The sequence below is a fragment of the Tauraco erythrolophus genome, chromosome 24 (assembly GCF_009769465.1).
Source record: "Tauraco erythrolophus isolate bTauEry1 chromosome 24, bTauEry1.pri, whole genome shotgun sequence".
In the NCBI taxonomy this organism is placed as follows: Eukaryota; Metazoa; Chordata; class Aves; order Musophagiformes; family Musophagidae; genus Tauraco; species Tauraco erythrolophus.
In genome coordinates this window covers 3,432,192-3,457,037 of record NC_141488.1, presented here as the reverse complement: position 1 = coordinate 3,457,037, position 24,846 = coordinate 3,432,192, and the positions used below count along the sequence as shown (strand labels likewise).

At 49.9% G+C, this 24,846-nt stretch overlaps 1 long non-coding RNA gene across 2 annotated transcripts in view; it reads left to right on the top strand.

The window, feature by feature from the left end:
- Positions 1–763: 763 nt before the first annotated feature.
- LOC147527079 (uncharacterized) overlaps positions 764–24,846 on the top strand; it is a 29,453-nt gene continuing 5,370 nt past the window's right edge. For both annotated transcript variants that reach the window (XR_015222851.1, XR_015222850.1), the window contains exons 1-5: positions 764–1,215; positions 4,934–5,065; positions 6,324–6,874; positions 18,614–18,733; positions 21,878–23,724. This is a non-coding gene — a long non-coding RNA (uncharacterized LOC147527079). The remainder of the gene's footprint in view (positions 1,216–4,933; positions 5,066–6,323; positions 6,875–18,613; positions 18,734–21,877; positions 23,725–24,846) is intronic.

The following is a 24,846-nucleotide window of genomic DNA, read 5'->3' as shown; positions in this document are numbered from 1 at the left end:
AGTGCTGCCTTAAAAAAGCCTTGAAGGAGAGGAGATGCTTGAAGGTCCCGGTGGCCCAGCCATGTGGAGGAGAGGTCGATTTGCTTGCTTATAGGTGAAGCGTCTTGGTGATGCCCTAGCTCTGGTGAGGAGCTTAAACCTTTGTGTAATTTTAAATTTAATGAATTTCATTAAAGAATCTTCCCATGGGAGAATTTACCCAGAGGAAAAGTTTGGCCCCTGGACCCAAATCCTCAATGGTGGGTGCAGGTGCCTTCATCCTCCTTGCGACTTTGGGCTTGCTGGGCACCTCGGAGGAGTCTGGTGTGAGCAGAGAAAGCTTGAACTCTTCATCCCAGCTGGGCCTTGGCAAATGTCCCCAGCCCAAGACAGGGTGACCTGGAACGGGGGGCTTCAGGCATGCTTGTCCTGGTTGAAGCAAACTCTTGTCCCTCTCAAGTTATGACTTGCTGCTCTGCTTTCAGAGCAGATGAGAAACCGTTATCAGTCAACTGAATCAAACTGGTTGGTTTGCAACTCTTTTTTCTTTGTTTTTTTTTCCTCTGCGTGGCCCAGCGCAATTAAAAATCATCTTCACAGCAATGGCTCAGGCCTGCCTGAACGCAGGCTGGGATGTTTGAGACCCTGCTCTATGTCCTGGCAACGAGCTGAAGGATCCGGTTTTGGGTGTCATTTTGACCACTTTATGATGAAGTGTTGAAGAGAGCCTAGTTTTGTAGCATGGACCAAAGCCTCAAAGGACCAGCACATGTGCAGAAGCCAGAAGCTGCTCTTGAAGTGGGGACGGGGGGTTGTGGGTCCTAAGGACACTGCTCTTCCCTGCTTCGCCCCGAGCCATCCCTCCATAGGATGCCTTTAGCTTTCAGAGTTAGATGCGTGGGATCATCTTATGTTGTCTCAGGCTTCTTCCAAGAATTTCTAGCTTGCGTTTGCATCCATGAAGCAGAAAGATATCGTTTAATGATGGGTAACTTCTTGCTCTCACCATTGCTCGCAGGAGCACGGGAGGCTCAGGCAGGGTCCCGGGTTTGGCTGTGCCTTTCAGAGCCACTTTGCAGTTAAATCAATGGCAATCACCCAGGGAAAGCAAACCCTTCTCTGTTTTTCTGCCAGCCCCATGAGATGGTCCATGGTGACGTTTGGAGTCCTGTGACATTGGAGAAGCTGATGGTCTCCCCGCAGAGAAGCAGCAGCACCGAGGAGGAGAGGAGGAAGGTACGCTACTACCTTTGCCATTTCTTGGGCTTCTCCATGATGTTTGTTTCTTCAGGGTTTGTTTCCTTGCCTGTACTTCTGGCTCTTTGTCCAGTGCAATTGAGATGTCCTCTTTAACCTGTGCTAAACGTTTCCGCCGTTGTTGCTGTGAGTCAGCCCAGAGGTGGTTGTGTTTCATGGATGGGAGAAGCGCTTTGTGCACAGATGGCCTTTTGCAGGTGACTTTGGCCCACCCTTCCCTCTTTCTGCCTTGGGGGTGGAGGGGAAGGGCTGTGTCTGGGTGGTATGGGAAACACCATGGCAGAGACCTTCTCCCCTCCTGCGCATGGTCAGGTAGTCATAAGAGTTGCTGTAGGAGCAACCAGGAGGTTGCAAGAAGTGGAGAAATGGCCCCTACAACCCTCCTTGGTTTGGCCCAGCTCAGAAAATGTTGGTGCAGAAATGGTGAGAGGGTCTGGAGGGACAGCAGAATGAAGGTCTGTGCCCAGCTGATAACTGATGCCTGCAAGAACACGGGCCTGTGTCCTCCTCCCACTCCTTTGGCAACTGCTTCCTTCAGCTTCTGAAGGAGCAGGAGAGGGCTGGAATTCCCTCCTGCTTTCAGCTATGGTGTTTGTGCTACGCAGTTCCTTATGGCAAGAGATGTGCCAGGGAAACCTGTTTTAGCCCTGTCTGCTCCTGGAGTTTGCTCTGACCTGGGACTGAAGCAGGGGAAAGCATCCTGAATGCCCCCGCACCCTGGGACTGCTGAGACCATCCCCTTCGCTCCTCCTTCCCACACAAGATTGTTTTTCTTCACTTCAGAGAAGCTAAAAACTTCTCTCTCCATCCCAAGGGAAAGCAGGAGAGACAGTTTGGATTTATGCTAAACAGCCAATTAACCGTCACCAAGGTTTGAGCAAAAATAGCGCAGTAGTTGTGCCTGGTTGAGGCTCCAAAGATAATTTGGGTGGGTGAGGAGTGGCACCACTGTGCTCAGAAGGACTAGCCTGGCTCCTGTCATGGCCCAAAGCGGCTTGGCCAGCACCTTCCTGCTGCACAGATGCTGCAATGTCACGTTGCACGTGCTCAGCATCCCTTCAGCTGGCTCTCGTTCGATGGGAAACGGGGAGAACATGTTGGGACAGGGACTATATTAGGCATGGTGGGTCCTTCCTGTCCCACCTTGCCAAAGCTATGGGGATTTTTGTGCTGCTGGAAATATTGTTCTTCTCAGCTCTCCCTCCATCGTCCAGGGTTGTCTTCACTCCTTAGCCATTTACTTGATCTAGTTCTGGGTGTGAAGGTCTGGTTGAATGAAGCATTCCCTGGTAACATCTATACAGGCAGTGTAATCCATCCCAAAGACCCCAAAATGCCTTGGTGCAGGTTGTGCACCTCTAGTTTTGATTTTAGACTGGAATTACACAGCTGGAGGTCTGGCCTTCCTGGAACAACTGGCCAACATCCAAGTCTGGAGTCCTGGGTCAGCAGCATTGGCTGCGTGAACACAACCAGGCACAAAATCTGTAGTAATCCATGATTTCATCACGTCATGTTAATGCAAAAGTCCTTCCTAAAGCAAAAGTCCTTCCCACGTAAGGTATTCCGACAGTCGGGCTCTGTCCACTGCGAGCTTGGAGGATGGCTGTGCTCAGGCTGGTCTTGAAGAGGGTCAGCTGGGGCATGTCCCACGCCACCGTTGCCGTCGCTCCAGCTGCAGATCCAGCTTTAGCACATCGCTTTGCTCCGGTTCTTGCCAGCTGACAGTCGTTCTGGCTCCACCTATTGTTACACAGTCGGATGTGGTTGGAATTCCTGTAAAACTGCAAGTGGATATCTGTGAAACTTCTTGCATATCTAACCAGGAACGCTCCATAAATCCATAGTCATCAGCCTTTCCCGATAACCTGGGGAAGATCAACGCTGCTGGAGAGTGACTGCTGACTTTTCGGGAAAGCTTTTGTTCTCCAGGCCGAACTCTCATTTGCAGCCAGTGGTTTTCCAGTCCCACCAGTCTATTCCTCTCCTAGATCCTGGTTGTGCCTGCTCAGCTGTCACAGGTGGCTTGGTCTCCTGCCATTGTGTTTTGGGGACAGTGCTCTTAGTCGAGCTACAAGCTTCTCCCCAGACCCTTGCTGTCCCCTGCCCTAGCCCAGTCCTTGCTAAGCTCCTTCAGAAACCTCTCCCTGCCTTCTACAGCAGGAATGATGTCCCCCATGGGCAAACCAAAGACCTGAGCCTGTCCTGCCTCGAGGGCTGGCTCCCGTGCGGTTTGCGGGAGCCCCGAATCCCTGGTGCAGAGTTGGGGGTGCGTTTCCCACACCCCCTCCCCATCTCATCACCTTCCCAGAGGGCAGACACGCGGCGCAGGCAGGCAGCTCTGCCTGTCAGCTAGCTACATCCCATAAGCATCTCGCTCCCCACTGAGAGCATTTAATTACCTTTAATTACCCCTGACTTGTTTTTAATTGTTCTCCAATAACACATCCTGATTAGGGGAGGAGGAGCGTATTCTGTTACAGCTGTGATGCCCTGAACTTTTCTCCCTCGAGTTCAGAAGAGATTAATTTTTCATGCAAAATTATGTGGGTTTCTGTCTATCCTACCCAGCTGGCGGTTGCTGGGAGCATCTCTGGAATAACTGGTTGTTATCCAGTTCATGGGCAAAACACAACCTGGGGAAAAGATAGAGCTGGACTATCTGACATGCTACACCAGTTTTGGGGCAATACTGGAATTATAATAGGATCTGTCACCCTTTAGCCCCATCCTGCCCAGATCCTTCTGGATCCTCGCTCTAGGTCCTTCTTCCCTGTCAGGCACTCTTCTCTACAGTTGTGATTTTTCTCATTTCTTTCCATAGCTTGACATAACAGGATGAAATTAAACTACATCAAATTTCAGCTGTCAGGAAGGAGAAAAAAAAAAAAATAATAGCAAAGGCTGTTAGACCATGGAATAATCTTGCAGGGGAAATGGTGGGAGCTTTATTACTTCAGTCATTTACATCTGGGCTGGACAGAAATTCTAGGAAAAAGAAATACTGGGAGAAACACTGTAAATACGAGAGCACCTGGGGCATGTGGGGGCTCTTGCACTGGGAGATGTCTGACCTTGACTCGCTTCTTCTATACCCTGAGATATAAGGGCACGCTTACAAGTGGGAAATCACTTCCAACGAGGGTCTATTCTGCAACAAGGAGGTAACAGCTCTTAGATGTTCACATACCACGGTGTTTAAAGCAAACCAAGCTGATTGGGTCTGTCAGGTTGCCTGCAAGTTAACTAGGCTTGGTAGGATTCAGCCTTTATTTTTATTGAAAATCAACGGTTGGAAATTGAAGCCTGTTCTCAGTGGCTGACGTTTATTGCTGGTGTAATGTATAGAGGCTCTCAGCCTCTCTTCTCTCCAAGCCATGCCAGCACGGCTTTTGCATTGCTGCCTACGGAGCCTGTCCTTTGGAAGGCAGAGGTGGATTTAGCAGAGGCTGGAGGAATGCCAGCCTGGTACAGGGTGCATCCCACTTCAACCTCCTCTGTTTTCCCTGACGTGCTTTTTCCTGAGTGTCCCTGTGCATGATGTGACTAGTGAGACCAACCCGAGGACACAGCTCCTCTATGGAGGGGGAAGAGTGTGTTGTGTGTCAGCCTGGGGTCCGCAGTCTGACCCCAGGAACTGAGCTGGAGCCACTCCAGTGAGCTGAACATCACTGCCTTTGCTCTCCTTTCTCAACAGGTTGTCTTCTCTTTGAAGGTGCATGGTGGTATGTGGATGAAGGTCTCTTGCCCGGCTTGTGCCTCTCTGCAGTCGTTGAGTTTTGTATCTCCTGGGAAGGGAACTCGTGGGGTGTCCCTCTACGGCATGCTGGTGTGCTCCTATCTCCTCATGCCTTACAGCCAGAATCTTGGAGGTGTCAGGAGCATTGCAACCAGGCTAGTGAGATGTTCTGCAAAGCCTAGGTAGCTACTTCTGCTTAGGACACTGCTCTCCACAGTGTAGATATGCTCAGAAAGACCTAGACTCATACCTGTGTGTACGTGGACACTGCATGCTACTCTTACACCAGGTATTACTCTTCTACTGTATTTTTTTTTTCTCTTTGTGACAATTTGGTGACTCTAAGTCCGTTGCTAACAAGAGAGAAATGGCTTCCCAAGCTTTGGACCAGCTGCGTCCCAGCCACGCTGGACCCATTTCTGGGCTGGGTGCTTGACCCCATGGAATGTGGCTGTGAGCTGAAAGTGGAGGCTCATTTCTGGTGCAGCACCTTGTAGTTAAGGATTTTCATGTGAAAAAGGCCAGAAGCAGGCCACGTGTAGGCTCACATCTTGTATGGGAGAAACATTTGGTATGTAAAGGAGTGTCCTGCTTGGCTCTGAGACAGCTGCTAGCAAGGAAATGGGTGCTGTGCAGAGAGGGGGTTTCCTCCTCGCTGAGACCAGGCACAGAGTCCACACAGGCAGGAGGGATCCTCCAAGGGGTGGAAGTGTTTGTGGCTTTTGAAGAAAAGCAAAGTCCACTCCTTTGGGCTATAGATGCCCAGTAAAGAGTGGGAAGAGGATGCTCACGTGCACAGGGTAGAAAAGGGCTTGTGCACAGGCAAACTCCCTGGTTGCAGCAGCTCTTGTTTCAATCCATGCTGGGCACGCTTCAGACCCAACCAAACACGTTGTGGAACAGGCTGACAAATTGTGCTACAGTTAAGCTCCCTACTGCACTAATAATCCTATTATTTTCCTAGGTTTAGTGTTTTGCATCTGGGTATTTATCAGGATTTAATGGCTATTGACTCGTTAATATTTAAACATCAGCACATGTTGCCATTCTGGCAGTGTGCTCTCTCGAATGGAGATGTCCTGGGACTTGCTGTTGTTTTGACCTTAAAATACCAGAGTGGTTCCTGACACATCCAAGCAGCCAGACATAGGGGTCTGTGCATAGCTGTTGGGTGTAATCCTGGCTCTGATCCCTGGGATAGAGATGGATATGGGGGTCTCCATGTTCATTCTGCCCCTCTAAGCACCTCCACAGCTGTTCTTGGCCTGCCCCCAGCCCAGGCCATGGCATTTGGAAGAAGACCCCCTTTGATCTCCAGGTTTCCTATTGCTCTCCCTCTCTCCTCCAGACACATCTCCTCGGTGCCGCTGTCGCTGTCGCAGGGCTGCAGAGCAGAGGATTTCAGGCTTCAGTGCCTGTCGAGCTGGGATGCTCCAGGGATGAGAAAGCAGGAAGAAATCCCTTCTTGCAAGATCGTGCTGTTTCCGGATCCAAGAAAGTTAGAGCAAAGCAAACTCTGGGTGTTTATCGGAGGCGCAGGACTCGCTCTCCTCCCCTGCACCTCCATCTCCTGCCGTGCAGCGTTACTCCCGGTTTACACCAGCGCTGAGCCGATGCTCGGACCTACAGCACTTCCAGCATCGATCCTCAACGCAAAGCTGCTCAAACCCACAGACACACACACACACTGATGGGAGAGACCCCCCCACCCCCTCCCAGCCCGCAGCGGGTCAGCGCGGAGGAGGGGAACGGGGAATTCAGCAGAAGCAGCGTGAAATCCACTCGCAGGAAGAGCGATCGGAGTTAATGGCACCCGAAATCGATCGGTGCACCAGCAGCTCCATTTTTAACGAGCTTCCCAGAGGAGGTGAATGCAACGCCCTGAGATTAATAAAGCAGGTAAGGGTGCTCTTCAGAGAGGGGACAGTGGAAGCTGCATTAACAAAAAAGCCGGTACAAGGCAAATTTGGGCAGGGGAGAGGGCTTCACAGCTGAAAAAAGGTGGTCAAGCAGAGGTCAACAAACTTTCCAGAGATACTTAGGCTTAGGATTGGAAAAACCCCATCAATATTCTTAGGTAAAAGCTTGTGGGCACTTGAGAGCTGTGAGAAATGTCTAAAACTTTTAGCAACTTAAAGGTGATGGGAATTATGAGAGTATGTCTTATACCAGGGGTGAGTAATGCGGCTTTGTTCGGCTGGAGGATGGATGCTGGGACATCTGCTGATGCCTGTCCAGCAAGAACATCATCTGATATGTGTCAGTGTCCCCAAGGCAGGCACCTCATCCCTAGATTTTAGGATGTTTTGGAGCTACATCATTGCAACCAGACTCCTGCTCCTCTGGACCAGCCTGACAGCGAAGGATCTCAGTGTGTGGGAGATGATGTAGATGAAGGCAGAACATGGAGACAAAAGCCAGGAGGCTCAAACCTCTCTGAATAAATGGCTCTTGATTGGAGAGATTTGAAGACAGCAAGGAAATTCTGCTGTCAGCTCCATGCCCTTGGGAGCCCTCTGTTATATCCCTGGGTTGTGTGTTGGTGTCATCAGGCTTGTAGGAGAGACAGAGCTGATTTGATTAAGAGGCAGCTCATATCTTCGCCTGCTCTTGGCAGGCTTTGAACAAATCATGAGCTCAAATCAGGTTTATCTGGCAGCGCGGGCACAGAAAATGTTCTCCATCGTAGGAGACTTCATTTGGTCTTCTTGCTTTTCCTCTTCCTTTCTCCTATTTCTTTTCCTCTTTTAGTACTGAGTAACTTTTCTTGGGACTGATTTTTAACGTATCACTTACCCCCACCAAGAGAGAGGCAATTTTCCTTCCAACTCCATTAAAAATCTTGTAATAAAAACTAAAAAGGATGGACAATAAAACTAGTTAGTAGCACACAAATTAACTAGATATGGGAAGATGAGTCTAGGGGGATTCTTAATGCGGTTCAATTTTATGGATTGTTGTTGGCGGGCTCTTCTGATCGATCAGAAGAGATGTCCTTCAAGGTGTGCTCCAGAGGGACTGACGCACTGGTCAGTGCACCACACTGAAGACGGGATGCTCATGATGGGTGGTGTTTTCTGGCACTGCCTAATAAATACATGAAGGAGCAAAGCTAGTGGATCTATGAATGTTAAACAATTTCATTACATCTCCTGTTGTGTCTGAAGATGGTGAGTGATTAAAATGAAATTCCTGGTACTGGAGACCAAAACAGATATATTTGTGAGTGTGAGAGCCAGGCTTGGGAGAAAGCAAGACAGCAGAAGAGAGGAGGTAGCAAATCGTAGCATCTTACACGGACCCTAAACCCATGAGTAAGATGATAATATGTCCTGGAAAGCTCCCAGGAATTAGTTAAGCAAAAGAACAGCACAAAGAAGACGTGGCTTCAAGAGAGCTTCGCCTGATCTTTCCTCAGCTGAGAGTGTGATCCAGCAGTGCTGCCAGCACTACAGCCGTTTCCACGGAGTGTGGGTGGATCCGGCCCGGCGACACCCGCTGCGTGGGCCAGTGGCTTTGGTGGCTGCTTGAGCAACAGTCCATCTTCCTGGGAAAAAGCCAACCTGCTGCATTGCATGTAATCAGAAATCCTTGGATGTGGATAATAAGGACAAAATTGCTTCTAGGCAGGTTCTACTGCTCTGACATTGAGCAGTGCCTCACTCCTCCAGTCGCTCCACGTGCTGCTTCTGATCCATGCACTGAGGGAATCTGATGCCCGTTTCCAGGACCTTCTGGGCACCTTCCCTTGAGCTGATCCACTCCCCACTCCCAGAGACCTGTTGCAGGCAACAGCAATGGACAGAGAGGCGAGGCAGAGCAGCTGTGCCCCAGTGCCAAGGCAGGAACTGGGATACCTGTCCTTTTCTTGGATAGAGACAGAACCTTTTGTTCTGCGCCGTTGTTACGGGAGATCAGAGAAGCTGGGAGACAAGCTCTTGTGCTGACTCCTGTGTTCAGAATAACTCCAGAGCTGGCTGCTTTCATCTTGCAGAAAACACCCAGCTGAGGTCTCTTTCCATCCCCCTGTGGCAGCACACAGGGACTCCTCCTACCCGTGAATATTTTGTAATGGTTCGAGGTGTATTTGCAGAGGAAGGCACAGACTCTGGCATACAAAACCTTTAGCAGCCCATATGTAAAACCTTTCTCTCCATTTTATTGATTTGAGATAGTCAAAGGATGGATTCAGACCACTTGAGAAATCTCGTTTTGGGCCCTGGTGGAGATGATATTATATTGTAAAAAACCTGTTCACTGGGAAGCTTTTCTCAGCAGCTTTGATGTAATGGCCAAGGGAGGACAAACATCCTCAGGCTTTCAAATGGTCCCTCTAGGTCAAGGCAGAACCATGTTTGAGTTCAGAGCTCTTGTCATTCCTCTCTCTGTCTGGTTGCTCTATTATTGAGGTTTCAGGCTTTCTTGTTTGGCAGCTTTAACCAAATTTGCTCAGAAAATTAGAAAATTGCTATGCATATATCCAACCCACTCCTCTTGTCAATTCTTATTTAGTGCCGGAGATCAGAGGGGTGTGCAGGTAAGAGCATCTGGTAATTATCCTCCGAGACATCTGGGTGCCAAAGGCAACCCTTAAAGGAGCTGCTTTTTGCTGTGGGGAAGGGGGGTCAGCAGCAAATGCTATGGCACAGGTGTCAGAGCGAACACTTGGGAAAGGCAAAGTGGAGAAAGGAGCCAGTGCCGCTTTGGCGTAAGCTGCACAAGCCAGAGGAGCTGCTGCACGTTGCAAACTGCACGCCCGTTTTCTGCAGGTAGGTTGTAAAACTGGTGGGTGCTTGTTTTAAGAGTATCTCAGTGTCAATCATAGAACCATAGGATGGTTTGGGTTGGAAGGGACCCAAAGATCATCTAGTTCCAACCCCCCTGCCATGGGCAGGGACACCTTCCACTATACCAGGTTGCTCAAAGCCCCATCTAACCCGGCCTTGAACACTTCCAGGGATGGGGCAGCCACAGCTTCTCTGGGCAACCTGGTCCAGTGCCTCAGCACCCTCAGAGGGAAGAATTTCTTCCTTAGATCTCATCGAAATCTCCCCTCTTTCAGTTTAAAGCCATTGCCCCATGTCCTGTCACTACATGCCCTTGCAAAAAGCTCCTCTCCAGCTTTCTTGTAGATCCTTCTTAGGTACTGGAAGGCTGCTAGAAGGTCTCCCAGAGCCTTCTCAAGGTCAAGGTACCGTATATTTCTGAGACAACCACTTCTGATAGTCAACAGCTCTTGGACAAAATGTTTAGATGTTGTCTGATGCCTTTTTGGGGTCTTCTGCAAATCTGAACCCCAAAACTGAGGACTGAAGTCTCCTGATTGCGCACACTTCATGCACGTGCCACGGGAACTCCACCTGCTCCTGCCCAAACCTCTTTGGCATAACCTGGCAGGGAAGGGAGGAACAGGTTGCTGCAGGGGCATCTCATCAGCTTTATTATTTTATATTCAGAGCACCTGAGAATTATAAATGTCTAAAGCCAGCAGGGGTCCTGAGCTCACCCAGCCACTGATGCCCGTCGTTCTCTGGCAGTTGGGCAGATGGGGGAGGTCAGTGCACCAGGACAGAACTGTCCCCAAAACAGCAACTGCTCACACCTGCACGCGTGACTTCTGTAGGAGTTTTGTATGGATGAGACTGCAGGGACACATGGCTTCTGCTCACGGGAATAAAGGCAGCCACAGCAGTTTGGCCCAGGGTAACAAAAGCTTCTTCAAATCCTTCTTTTTGCCTTTTTTGGGTGGTCCTGTGTAGGGCAGCCCCAAGAAGTCCCACATTTTCCCCACGACACCGCTGGCCAGATGCACTGTGTGGTGTACAGGGACTGGGACTGACTCCTTTTGGCTGCTCCCAGGAGCAGCTGGAAAGGCAAACGCTGCTCTTAAGTGGAGGAAACCGGAGAAAATAATTTGAAATATCCTTGTGCCATACATGCTTTATTTTGAGGAGCTGGCAATAACCCTGCATCCCCAAATGAAATATTGGATTTTAAGGGAGATGCAAACAAGTACAAATGAAAAATGTCTCTGATCATAAAGAAAGCATTTGCTAAAATTAAAATGGAATGCATTACTGTCCAGGCTGGAGACAGAAATGTCAGCAGAGCTATGAAAGGGGAGGCTGACTACTTAGGTGACCAGATACATTTATTGTTTTCTTTCCATTAATGCCAGTGGCAGTATTAGAGAAAAAAAAAATCAAATTGCCTGACAACACTTTGGAAGTGAATTGAGTCCAGTCCTTGCAGAGATCTCCTTAGCTTCTGTCTCAGCAGGAACGGAGACTTTCAACAGACCCACATCCAGAGGGACAGGGGTGGGGAAAGAGAGGTTAATTTTGCTGAGCTGAAATAATATAGATAATGTCATAATAATCATTAAAAGGACAAGTGAGATTAGTCTGGCCCTTGAAGCAATCAATATGGCCCATTGTCCAGTTGAATTGGCGTTTGATGGGAATGGCTCATTATTGCATTGGATGTGCCTGGATTGCATTAGGATCACCTAATTCGGAGCCAGAGGTGTGCTACTATCAGGCCCCGTGGCGTTTGCAGGGAGTTTGTGGCAGGTTTGTGTTTAGGAAAGTGTTAATGTGGCTGGTCCGACCACGCCTCTGCTGGAGCATTCTCGAGGATTCATTTGAATGCCTCCGCACCAGTGGAGACTGACCAAACCGACCCCATCCAGAGCCTGTTGAAGTTAATGAAAAGCATCTGATGGCTCTAATGGGCTTTGGGCCAGGGCTGATGCGTAGACAAACATGCTACTCGTGACATAAGCACCATCTGTAGGTATGTAAATGCTCGATGTGCTGTTTTGGATGGGGCAGATGCTCTTGTGAAAGTTCAGGCCTGGCCAGACTGCAGAAAACTTGTTCGGGGGGAATTGCCAGTCTTGTTTTACACCTCCACGGTACTCAGGGAGTGGGGAAGAGCGTGGAGAAGGCTCTAAAAATGTGGTGTTTCCTGCACGGATCGTTAGGGCACAGGTCCTGCAGCTCTCCATCGTACTGTATCTGTGAGGTTGGAAAAGTGACGCCAATATGCATTAGTTTTTGTACAAGCTCCATGATAGGTTTCTAGGTTGCAGCATCTAGGGCTGGGACTGTAAACTCTGAAACACCTACCTCCCACGTGGCTCACCTGGATAAGGACTTGCATCCTTTTGCAGAGTCGCCATGTCTTCTCTCTTCCAATGGGATACTCCAGCCAGAGCTGCAGAAGGACTTGGGATGCTGAACTAGATGCTGAAACAACTGCCCTCACTGGTGTGGTTCCCTTGTGAAAGCACCTCATGTCTTGGTGCACATCTCCCGTCTGCGGGATGCGGTAACTCTGCTGTCCCCCCTCACCGTGGTGGAGAGCTGAAATTTGCTGTAATGAGCACTGAAGGACCTCAGCCCCAGCAACGATGGCAGCTGAGATTGCCGCCCTGTTTAGAGGCACCAAACTTGCACATCTGGATTTCCAATGCCGTCTTGTTTGGAGGTAGGCTGCAGATCGCGCTTTGCCATGGTCAGATGTGCTGTTGTGAAGGTGGCTGTAGGAAACCATCACCTCCCCCTGCTCTTTCTGCTGCTTGGGTGGAGGGTCCTGCCCTGGCAGAGGAGCTGGTGGCACAGCTGGAGGTCAGTGGGTTTGTGGTGGAGTCCTGGAGGACTCGGTGCCGGTGCGGATGGAGGAGTGCTCATGAGGTTGGAGCAGCCAAGCTGGCAGCATAGCCTCGGTCAGAAATGCGGGAATGAAGAGCTCAGACAGGACTTTCTCAGCCTCTCGAGGAGCTGGATTTGCAATAGAGCCCTGACCGTTGTCACAGCATGGTGCTCTTCTGTCGGTCACGAGACAGTTAATTTCCATTTCTCTCCAAGCAGGAGAAAGCACAGAGGTAAAAAAGATCTCGGTGATTTCAGTCAATTAAACTAAAACCTACTGGGTCTGTTGCTTTTGGCTTTTTTTTTTTTTTATTATTTATTTTATTTTATATTTTTGTAAATGAGTCTTCCAGGGTCTTCGAGCACTTGCCGTGGGGAGTGACAATCACAATCCGCTGCCTCGCCTCTCCCCATGCTGCCTCTCCACAGGAGCTCAAGAAATCTTAACATCCCATCAAAAGCTAATTACATTCTGACACACCAATTGGAGACATCGAGAGATGGGGGGGAGAGAGCAGCTTACATAATGGTTTTCAAATTACACGGAGCCTGCTGAATACGCGGTGCTATGAAGTGCCAAAAGTTCAGAGCAGCAGAGGGAGAAGGGAAGGAGTTGCAATGGGATTTGTACTTGAAACCCATTCCAGGTTGTAGATGCAAGACCTGACCCTGCACCTCTTATTGGCTTTCAGTCACTGGAGCCTTTTTTGAAGGAAAAGATGTCCCCAACCTTCCCCCTCTTGAGTGTCTTTCCACCCATGGGATCAAAGCACCCCTAGAGCAGAGGGAGTGGTTGTCATCTCCTTGTCCTCTGGGAACCCCCTCCAGGTCCCAATAAGAAGAGTCAACCCCTGTCGTGTCTGGAGTCCCAAAAGGAGTGAAGGGACAGCTGTGGACAAGGTGGCAAGAGGAGTCCGAGAGCAACTGGGCAGAAGGATCTGTCCAGGGCTGTTCACTGCAAAGCTGCAAATGGGTAAGGGCTGGAAGAGACTTTTTTGGGCAATACTCCTATGTAGTCATCCCCTTCTTGTGTCATAGAATCATAGACTCATAGAGTAGTTCAGGTTGGAAGGAACCTTCAAGATGACCCAGTTCCAACCCCCCTGCCATGGGCAGGGACACCCTCCACTACACCAGGTTGCTCAAAGCCTCATCCAACCTGGCCTTGAACACTTCCAGGGATGGGGCAGCCACAGCTTCTCTGGGCAACCTGGTCCAGTACCTCACCACCCTCACTGTAAAAAATTTCTACAAAGCTGCAAGTGGGTAATTGTCCTTCCCAAGGCATTTGCTGTTGGTCGCTCCTGAGGGCAGCATGCTGGTTGAGATGAAATGGGTGCACTTGAGCCTGGAGCTGCAGGTTATGGTGGTGAGATGAAGGAAGGTTGAATTGCCTTGGATTTTTCTGGCCTTTTTCTGGTCTGCAGCACTATGACCTCGGCTTATTTCAGCCCTAAAACCTGCTGAGAGGTGACAGACCCCCACCGGCTGGAGACTTTGCATGTCAGCAGCTCCCTAGAGCCTCTGGGAAAGTTAGACTTACCAAGCAAACCTCTGAAAAGAAATCTTTGGCTCCTTGTCCTCAAACTAGTGCAGAATCCTCACTTTTGGCTCTCGAGGACATGCATCGCAGCCATGGACGCCCTTTGTGCCATGGGAGAGTAGCGGTGCATGACCCAGCAGAGAGGGCAGCATCCAACCCACCTTCTCTGAATCAAGTCGACCAGCTGCCCTACTACCAATGTAATTCTTTCTTAATGTTGTTGGCTGGGCTCAGGAGCGTGGCAGGAGGGCTGTGGCTGACCAGGCAGCAAATTAACTGGAATTTCATTATCTAATAATTTATATGATCCCTGTGTATTTTGGCAAGACACCTTCATTAACAGAAGATGCCCTCTGTCCACCGACTATTTACATTACTGGTTTCCCAGGGACCCCACGTGATGCTTCCCGCTTTAGTGACCTTCATAAAAGAGAGAAAAATGCTCCTCTTTTCCCTTGATTTTTATAATGAATTTTGTTCCCTTCTTGCTTTGCAAGGATTTATTTCTCTGGATTTGAAACACTACAGGCTCAAATTTCCCTCTATACTGGTGTAACTCAGGATTCACCCCCCCCAGCTGTGACTTCTGTTACAAAAGCTGCTGGGCAGCCAAGAAAGGTGCTAGTGTGGCCCTGTCTCTTGGGTTTGGTGGCCCGAGACTGCCAGACCAGAGCATGGCGTTGGTGGGTTAGTGCCAGCACACATGTATGGACACCAACCAGGAGCAATGGTCAATGTCTCAGCTTCTTGTGTAGAAGCCTTCAGAGATGCTGTTGGGTCCCCTGACTGCAGGCATGGTGCCACCACCACTTTGCCATCTCTCCCTCGTTCCAGCACGTGGCTTTGATCAGGGCAGTGCAAGGCATAGCAGGATGTCACCTGCCATGTCCTGCGAGGAGGTGGCATGTGGCAGGCTCTAGTGAGGATAAAGGCGTCCCTGTGTTCCTCAGGAGTTGGTACTGGGGTTGGTGGAGAGAGACTTTTTACAAGGACATGTAGTGATAAGACAAGGGGTAATGGCTTTAAACTGAAAGAGGGGGAGATTTTGATTAGATCTAAGGAAGAAATTCTTCCCTTTGAGGGTGGTGCCTCAAGAAGTGGCTGCCCCATCCCTGGAAGTGTTCAAGGCCAGGCTGGATGAGGCTTTGAGCTACCTGGTGCAGTGGAGGGTGTCCCTGCCCATGGCAGGGGGGTTAAAACTGGGTCATCTTGAAGGTCCCTTCCAACCCAAACCATCCTATGATTCTATGATTGTGTGACTTCGGCATGCTGTCCCCCAGATCTCTGATGCTCTGCTTTTGCTGTCAGCCAGTCTGCTGGACTCTTTTGCAGTTGTATCTTGTCCTTCTGTGGGGACAGTGGCAGAAGCAGAGAGACCCGCTGGCTCCTCAGGATGCTTGAGACTAAGCTTCTTTGAGGTTTTTCTTAGCTGAAGAAAACAAAGGCTCATTAAATCCATCTCCGAGCTCTGGTGACGCGTAGAGGTGACATCAGGGATGTGACTCACAAAATGCCAGCAGAAAAGCAGCATCCAGGAGGACAGGTTGGTACTTTGCACTGCCGAGAGGGCAGAGGAGGGAGGGGGCACCCGGCAGCTCTGTGTGGGTGTCTGGAGCAGGGGCTGTGCCAGGTGTGCAGATGCCCGCCCCCTCCTCCTTGGTGCCCTTCTCCCACCTGAGCAGCTGGGGGAAAAGCTCCACTGTAGGTGCAGGAGGTGGTGAGGGTTCACCTGGAGCCTCCTGCCATGGGACTGGGAGCCCATCTTACCACCATCTGTTCATTGCACTGTGACCACAGCAGTCTTGGGTCCATCTCCAGGTGCCAAAACTTCCCAGGTCTGCTTCCATCCCTCCTCTTGGGTGCAGCAGGGATGGCACCACCAGCTCTGGACATTGGCGTTGGTGATGGCTCTTTCTCTTAGCCAAGGGAAATGGTCAGTCCAGCCTGGAGAGAGCTTCCTGGCAAAGAAAGTTTGCAGATTTACAACCCCTGTGGCACGGATCACACCTTTGGCACCCATGGACAGTGTGATCCAAGCTCTCTGTGCCCTGGGGACCTCCATGCTGCCTGGTGGCTGTTGCCTCCATGGTGGGTCACCTGTATGCAGGGGCTAAACTTCTTGGTGGTTTCCCTGTTGTGCATCAGACAGGGGCACCCAATTTTGCCCAGCCTCGGTAGGGAATTAATCAGCTGTCATTAGTGAAGGACAAAGCCTCCATGGAGAGACAGGCAGGGACAAGCTGTTCCCTTTCCCACCCTCCCCCTCTGATTGATTTGCAGAACGGTATCAGTGAGTCAAGTATCTCCATTTCCTGGTGCTTGAGGGCTGCAATGAGAGCCTCTCCTAGAGAGATAAGGATGCTCCAAAGCTCCACAGCATCGACTGTGCCAACTGGCGCAGGACATGGTAACCAGGGCTGGAGAGCTGCTGGAGCATGCCACGGCTTCGCCTCGCTGCTGAGGCTCTTCTCACCCCACCAGAAGGACTCTCTTGCTCCCAGGAGGACCATGTCCTTGAGGGATGAGGTGTCTCAGCCCCGTTGCACCACAGGATGCATCTCCCTGCTTCAAGCACGTACTTTTTTTCCTTTTAATTAAAGCTGAGAGGAGTGAGGGTGTAAGGTGGAGGGGGGGGAAGCAGCAAAGTTTGACTCATGGTCTTTGTTCCAGAGGACAGTGGGGGGGAGTCAGGGCTGGGGAGGTTATAGTCCAGTCCTGTCTGATCTCCCTTGCTGTTTTAGCTTCTTTGAAGCACTCTATCCTGTAGAGCTTGAATTAGAAGCTGCAGCAATGACTGATGGTGTTACCTGGGCACTGCCTGTGCCAGTGTTGCTACTGCAGCCCAGGGAAATGCCCAGACTGAGATGTTCTGCCCCGTGCCCCAGGGGAGCCCAGTGCTGGTGCCTGGCTGGTATTTGTTGGGTAAATAAAATGTAAATTATGGCTCAGCCTGGCCTTTTGGAGTAGTACAACTGCATCCAGTAAAAGGAGGACGGGGACTTTGTCTGGGGTCAGTAGTACTTAGGATCTGTATTTATTAGTCTCACGTGCTTGCTGGGTCAGTGGCTCTGTTCTAGAGCACGTTTGGCTTATCTGCAGCACCAGTCACTTTTAATTATCTAGCACCAGCAAAAGGAGAGGAGAAAACTGAAGCTGAAACCCAGCAACATGTAAACCTACAGTTTCCTCGAGCAGCACGAGAACCCTTTGCTGTCTCTGAAAGGGCTGTTATGGGCATCTAACCGTCCCATGTCCCACCCTGAGTCCCCCCTAATAAAGCCCTCTCTGCCCCCACCATTCCCTGCCACACAGTGGGAGCTAGTGGGTGCTTCTTCCCAGGCACAGGGTGGGCCAGTTTGTTTGGTCCTGCTCTCACAGGGTGCTTGTCTGCGTCCTTCTCCATCCCCTAGTAGATAGAGGGACTCCTGCAGGGTGGATGAGAAGACAAATGCTGACTTTCTGATCTTAAACAAGCAGAGACAAACTAAAAGGGGCTTCTATCTGAAAGAAATGGTCACAAGAGCATATCAGGGGAAGGATGAATGGGTGGGTGGTTGGGGTTTGGTGGTAGGAGCAATGACCAGTACTGCATGGGGATGGATGGGGAGGAGATGGTGGTGGTACCAGGACACTGGTTTTGGTGCTGGGGAATGATTCGATATTAGGAAGAATTTCTTTACTGAAAGAATGGTCAAACATTGGAACAGGCTGCCCAGGGAAGTGGTGGAGTCACCGTGCCTGGAAGTGTTCGAAAAACGTGTAGATGTAGCACTTCAGGACATGGTTTAGTGGGCATGGTGGTATTGGGTTGACAGTTGGACTTGATGACCTTAGAGGTCCTTTCCAACCTTAATTATTCTGTGATTCCTCCCTGGTCCCTGATCTGGGTGCATCTAGGGCCCGGGGATTTTAATGGAGGGAGCTAGCGCAGGAGCTGACTGGTCTCTCTTGCTGGTAGGTTGCTGCTCGTGCTGCCCCACGAGCCTGCCCGCGAGCCCACCACTGGCAACCTTGGGTGCCAATTGGCCTTTTCATCCACTGAGAGTGATTCCAGAAATGTGTGACACTTTTTCCTGGGCTCTGCAGGAGAGGCCTGGGCAAACGAGATGCTCATTTACATTTTCCAGTTAATTAAAAGAACCGAGGCCTCTTTGTAGTGTGCAAAGCTGTGGAACGACTCCATGGTCCCTGGTTGTGATCTGGGACACAACGCTGGTGCAGGCTGGTTGTGGACAGGGACGACAGGACTCTGCAAGAGCAGAGCTGGGCTGGTGCCTGCAGCAGAACACAGACCATGCAAACAACCACCTTCCTGCTCTACCTCTGAGCAAGATTCATTCCTCTGGCTGTGGCAGAGACTCTCCCTACCTGTCTCCTCTCTCCTTGCGCCTGTGTGCCTTGAATATTGACGGAGACCATCTCTATCTCTCCCTGCTGTAGGATGCCTGGAGCCAGCTGACACCGGGAAGATTTGCAAAGACATGGAGCAAAGCCAGGAGGCACATGGGTATCTCCTGCCCCAAGCCAGGAAGGTTTGTCCTCTGGGACCCAGCACAGAGGGTGAGAGATGTGTTTTTCCTGCTTTCCTGTAGCAGAAGAGCTTTATGTCAGACGTGCGGCTCAGGTGGGGACGTTGCCTGCGGATGGTGCCGGTGCTGGATGTGCAGAGGTCAGGGATTGGGCAGGGATGTGCGTGCCTGGGGGCTGCTCCGGGTTCGGCTCCTGGTGTCACCGTGAGCTGTGATTTAGGGTCTGTCTGCACTGTGTGCTTCAACCTTGTGCTGAGGCACGAGCTTTCGGCAGCCGGGTGACCACGCTGACACGGTGCTGTGGCCGGGTAAAGGAGCCCCGTGTCTCTAACAAGCCCACAGAACCTGCCAGTGATGGTGGTGGCTTCTCTTTCTGGCTCTGGTGACTGCTCAGAGCACCACAATGTAGGTCCTGCTGGTTTGAAAGGGCTTTATTCATCCTCGATGGCAGCAGGGGATATATGTAAGAAAAGATCTGGGCTTTTTCTTTTTGCCCCTAAGCTTTCCTGCCTGCATCCCACCCTCACCTCAGCATTCACATCACCTGCCCCAAATGAGAAAACTGAGGCATCAGGTACAATGAATTATTTTTACTGAATAAGAAACCCCAGCACCCCACAAAGCCAAACAGAAAACCAACCATGGATAATAACCTTTGCATCAGCCAACTGCATTTTTCCAGGCAGCAGTTTGATCACAGATGATGCCCCGGTTCTGCATCTTCTGGCATTTGGGGGTGGCCTGTGCTAATGAGAGAAGAGCACTACTGTGCTGTCTAGGACTAAACGTGGTGGCTTGGGTTTTATTTCTTTCTCTCTTTCTGTCTTTGAGGTTTGTATTTGATTGACTTACGCATAAAAGAGAAGACAGTGTTTGACTGTCAATGATATGGCCGGGGACTTGAACTTGAGATTTTACAAGACACTGGGGTGAGAGGATGGTGGGCAGGAAAAGCTGTCCCCTACCAGAAATGAGTCATTCTGAAGCACAGGGATACATCAGGAGAAGGACTTGGGGGTGTTGGGTGATGAGAAGCTCAACATGAACTGGCACCGTGCGCTGGCAGCCCAGAAAGCCAACCATGTCCTGGGCTGCATCCAAAGCAGCGTGAGCAGCAGGTCGAGGGAGGGGATTCTGCCCCTCTGCTCTGCTCTCCTGAGACCCCCCTGCAGTTCTGTGTTCAGCTCTGGGGTCCCCAACATCAGAAGGACATGGAGCTGTTGGAGCGGGTTCAGAGGAGGCCACAGAGATGATGCGAGGGCTGGAGCATCTCTGCTATGGAGACAGGCTGAGAGAGTTGGGACTGTTGAGCCTGGAGAAGAGAAGGCTCCAGGAAGACTTTCCAGAAGCCTTCCAGTAGCTAAAGGGCTCCAAGAAAGCTGGAGAGGGGCTTTGGACAAGGGAGTGTAGTGATAGGACACAGGGCAATGGCTTTAAACTGAAAAAATGGGGAGATTTTGATTAGATATAAGGGAGAGATTCTTCCCTCTGAGGGTGCTGAGGCACTGGAGCAGGTTGCCCAGAGAAGTTGTGGCTGGCCCCATCCCTGGAAGTGTTCAAGGCCAGGTTGGATGAGGCTTTGAGCAACCTGGTGTAGAGGAAGGTGTCCCTGCCCATGGCAAGGGGGTTGGAACTAGGTCTTCTTGAAGGTCCCTTCCAAGCCAAACCATTCTGTGATTCTATGATCTTTTAAAAAGAGGGAGATTGAAACCCCTGGATGAGTGGATTGAAACCCCTGGATTGATATAAACTCCTGGATGTATCCTGATCCTTTGCTAAAATACAGGATGATCAGATTTATGTGTGGGCTGCAGGGTCTATGTGTGGGCTTCTGCTGATGGAGCTGGAAGCATAGCATCCCTGGGGGATGTTCACTCCTGGGATGGAAGCATACAAGGAACTCTTGCATCTAAGGGAACAGGTCACAAATTGCCAGTAACGTTCATGTAGCCCTGCTGCAAGGCGGTGGAGTGGGTAGAAATGAAGCACTAAAGGAGAGATTTAAAAGGAAAGTGTCTAAAGATTCCAGCTGTACAGGAAGCTCTTTCCAGCTCACTTGAAGACTTATCTGAGACTCGGCAGAAGTAAAGCTTGCTGGTCTGTGATTGTTTCCTTGGTGTGAAATTCTGCTCTCTGCAGTGGGAGAACTTTTAACTAAAGGGTTTTCACTGCAAGAAAAGATCCCAATTTTTGCAGAAATCAGGTCTGCATTTATGAACTGTTGCCACTTGTGGGAAATTATTTTGTTAACTGTATAAACACATAGGTCTGGGATGGAGACAGGAATTAAGCTACATCCAAATGCAGGGATGTGATGTGGGGAAAGCAGCTGCTGAATCAGAGAAATGACCAAAGAAGTTAATATCCTCACCAAGGTAGAACTGGAAATAGGGATACAACATTTATGCTTTGCAACTGACCTAAAATATTTCAAAGAACAGAGAGTCAGATCCCCAGATTTGTAGGTTTTTTAGGGCCATAATGGTCTGGTTGGCCTGCCCAACATGGGCTGATTTTCATGAGAAGATGAAGGGGAGAACTGCAAGCAATTCTCTCCCTCCAAGTTACGTGTTGCAAATTACTGACAATCAGCACAGAAAGTTTTGCAGCAGAATTGATGATGTTGTGAGGCTCAGAACTGGAACCCTACCAGTGACTTGGCGAGAGCTGGAAATTGCTTATGATCTCATGGTGTCAGGTGTCTCATTTGCAATAAATAAATACAGAAAATACACCCCAGACAATTGCTGTCAGATAGTGGGAGTCATCAGCCAGAGAGCTCCCTCGGAATTTGGTATTTTAGGTCAGCTGGCTTTAACTTATTGGAAACTGCAGGCAGATAAATATCAAGGACTTTCTGAGTCAGAGCTGCGGTGTACTGAAGACATTCAGTCGTTCATATGGGGTTTGGGTCAGTCTGTAAATGAATAAATGAAGTGCAGAACCGAGCAAAAGCCACTTTCAAAATTTCCCAGGAAATTAAAAAGCAAACCTTCAGTTGTTTTCTTGCACTTCCCATGAATATCAAAGGCAGTGAGCTGTGCTGGCGAGCCTGGCGGTGGGTTCGGAGAGCCCGTATGGCACTGTGCAGAGCGTTCCTGGAAAGGGCAGGGCTCATTTGCAGCAGTTGAAATAGAAATGTAGAAATCCCATTTTGTTCCCCTTTGTCCCGCAGGGCTGGAGATGAAACCCGCTGGCAGAAGGGCTGCTGGAAGTGCCAATGCCATCTATCATCGCATCTCAGCCGTTTCAACCCCTGTTAATTTGTAAACAGAAGTGTTCACCGTGGAAAAACCGGATTTGCAGAACTCTGCTCATCAAATGGGAGAGAAAACGGGACCGTCCAGCCTCTCTGCTCTGCCACAGCTAATCAGCATGGCTCAAATTCTAGAGACCAAATCCTCGTGATGAAAGGCTTGTGGACAGCCCGTCGCCTCTGAACCAAAGCTCCTGCTGGCGCTAATTCCACTGACGTCAGCGCCCACGTCCCCAGCAGAGAATTTACTCCCCAGAATTATTCCGAGCAATTGTTTAGTGAATAATTCTGGATAATGAAAACGCAGAGGGTCGGAATTGGAAAGTTGTTCGCTGTCGATTCACAAAAGAGGAGAAATGGAGGAATTTATCATGTCAATGGTTTGCCTATGAATTATTCACTCACTTCAAAAAAAAAAAAAAATCCCCTTCCCCCCCACCAAAACCCCCACCCCATCCAAGACGAGGTTCACTGGCTTTGTCGAGATGTGGGTTTGATGTGCTGGTTGCTGGTAACGCTCCCCACCAGCTCCCGCGTGTGGAATTACACATGGCGCACATGGCACGTGAGTCCTGCTGCTGGAGGGGAGCTCGTCCCCGGAGCAGCGAGGGGAAGTAGAACAGCAGTGCTACATCCAGGAACGATGCCAGGGAAGCTATAAACAAGTGGAAAGGCTATTAACAGCGTATAACCTGATGCTGCTATACCAATAATGGGAGGAGACTATGCCTCAGCAAGGGACATTAGAGTGATGTTTTACTGTCTCCATGCTCCTAAGCATCCATTTGGCAGCAGGAAGGGAAACGCCGTGGAGAAGGGGTTGACAGAGGGAGGTCGAAGAAATACGCTGTGGTGGAAGATGGAAGGTGAAGGAGGGTGGAATGGGAAAGCGTAAAGGGTTGGTTTTGACTGCTGTCTTCGTGGTGTGCATGCTCAGGTGGAGAACCTTAATCAGAGACCGGGCAGAGATGAGTTGAGGTTATGGCCCAACCTCTTTGGGAGGGGGAAAGGGCAGCACCAACCCCGGTGCACATCAGGGTTGAACCTGCAGTTATCTCCGTGCGTCTGAGCCTGGTTGGGGATGGGTGAGCTGAGAGCCTGGAGCACTTTGCTCCCAAATTGGGACTGGGAAAGCAATGTAGGGAGTGGATAAATGGTCAGGAGGAGCGTGTGTTTATTTTTCCTATGCTGCTATTTAAACCTGCATTGATTTAGCTAAAGATGCTATTTAACACTCCATTTAAGTCGCCGTAGTAAGAAATGTCCACAGAAGGGCTTTGAGGGTGTTCACTGAATTGGTTTGAAACCTCAACTAGAGAGTTGTATAATTTACTGAAAGAGGCAAGATCTTACTCTCATTTTCATAAAATAACAGTGCTAAAATTGAGCCAATTTCTTAAGAAGCTAAGCTTATAATGCTAAGCTGAGTTTTCGCTAAAGACAGACACACATTTTAGACTAAGAAATGAGACTAGAAAGAAAACCCAACAGAAGGAGATCATCATCTATCACCTGCATTTATTTGTACTCTCCCACCTTCCTTAAGATCTTCTCAGGACCGGTCCCTGTCCGAACACGGAGTGAGATGTTGCTCCTGCCTCACAATAGAGGAAAATCGGACAAGTGCAAAGGGACAGGGCCAAGAAATGCCTCTGACAATGTTTTTACATCGATTCGCATTCTTTTTCTCAAGCCCAGGCTGAGGAGGAGATGCTTCCCTGCCTGAAGAGCAGAGGTGGCTCCAGCGCTGGGATTCCTCCTGCTGAGTAAGTAGAGAGAAACACCGTCGCTCCCATGGCTAATGCAGAGAGCAGGGGAGTGCTGCGTGTTTTTGTAAATACAGGAGACTCTCCTACATGGCAACAAATTGTGGGAGAGGTGGTGTGTTTCTCCTCAGTGACTCTGGCCACTGCTGGATGGATAAGTCGGTTCACGGTGTGGGGAAGATGTTCCCAGGGAAGTGTTGCTTGTAGCAGCTATTGATCTTAAGAGATGCTGCAGAAAACGTGTGTCTGAGGTATCACATTCGTTTCTGATTTCTCTTTTGATGTTGCCCTGCGTGCCCCATGGTTCACTGGAAGAATCTTGTGCTTGTGGGAAATAAATATTGGGAAATAAGATTTCATTAGGGTTCTCATCCTTGGAGAGATGATGAGGAGGATCAGTTTGGTGGTCTCTGGGCTGGAAAAGTTTATCCTTTCTAGTTAAGAGCTGAGGTGAAAGGATTCATTCAAGATGAGCGTGTGGGAGCAGGGCCAGGACAGGAGGATGCTGACAGGCAGGTCCATGGCCAGTTTTACACTCAAAACCTGGGGTTAAGTGGGCTGAAATCAGCTTTCCAGGCCCTGCCCAGGCAAGAGGAAAGGCTGTTTGTTGATGCCCCCATTGGCTCTGGCCTATTGAGCAGTGCCCAGGTATGAACACCTACAATTACTGATCTGAAAGTAAAAACACCAAGTACCTGGTTTCCAAAAAGATTTTGATGTGTTACTTTAGTCAATGGTTTGGCCTCAGGGTTGGATGGGACCTGCTGGAGTCAAGTCTGGGAGGTTTGTCTTGTTATCCAGCGCTGTAGCTCAGGGCAGGAATGGCAGAAACGTGTTCATAGAGTCACAGAATGGTTTGGGTTGGAAGGGACCTTCAAGATCATCCAGTTCCAACTGCCCTGCCATGGGCAGGGACACCTTCCTCTACATCAGGTTGCTCAAAGCCTCATCCAACCTGGCCTTGAACATTTCCAGGGATGGGACAGCCACAGCTTCTCTGGGCAACCTGTTCCACTGCCTCACCACCCTCAGAGGGAAGAATTTCTCCCTTATATCTCATCAAAATCTCCCCTCTTTCAGTTTAAAGCCATTGCTCTGTGTCCTGTCACTCCACGCCCGTGT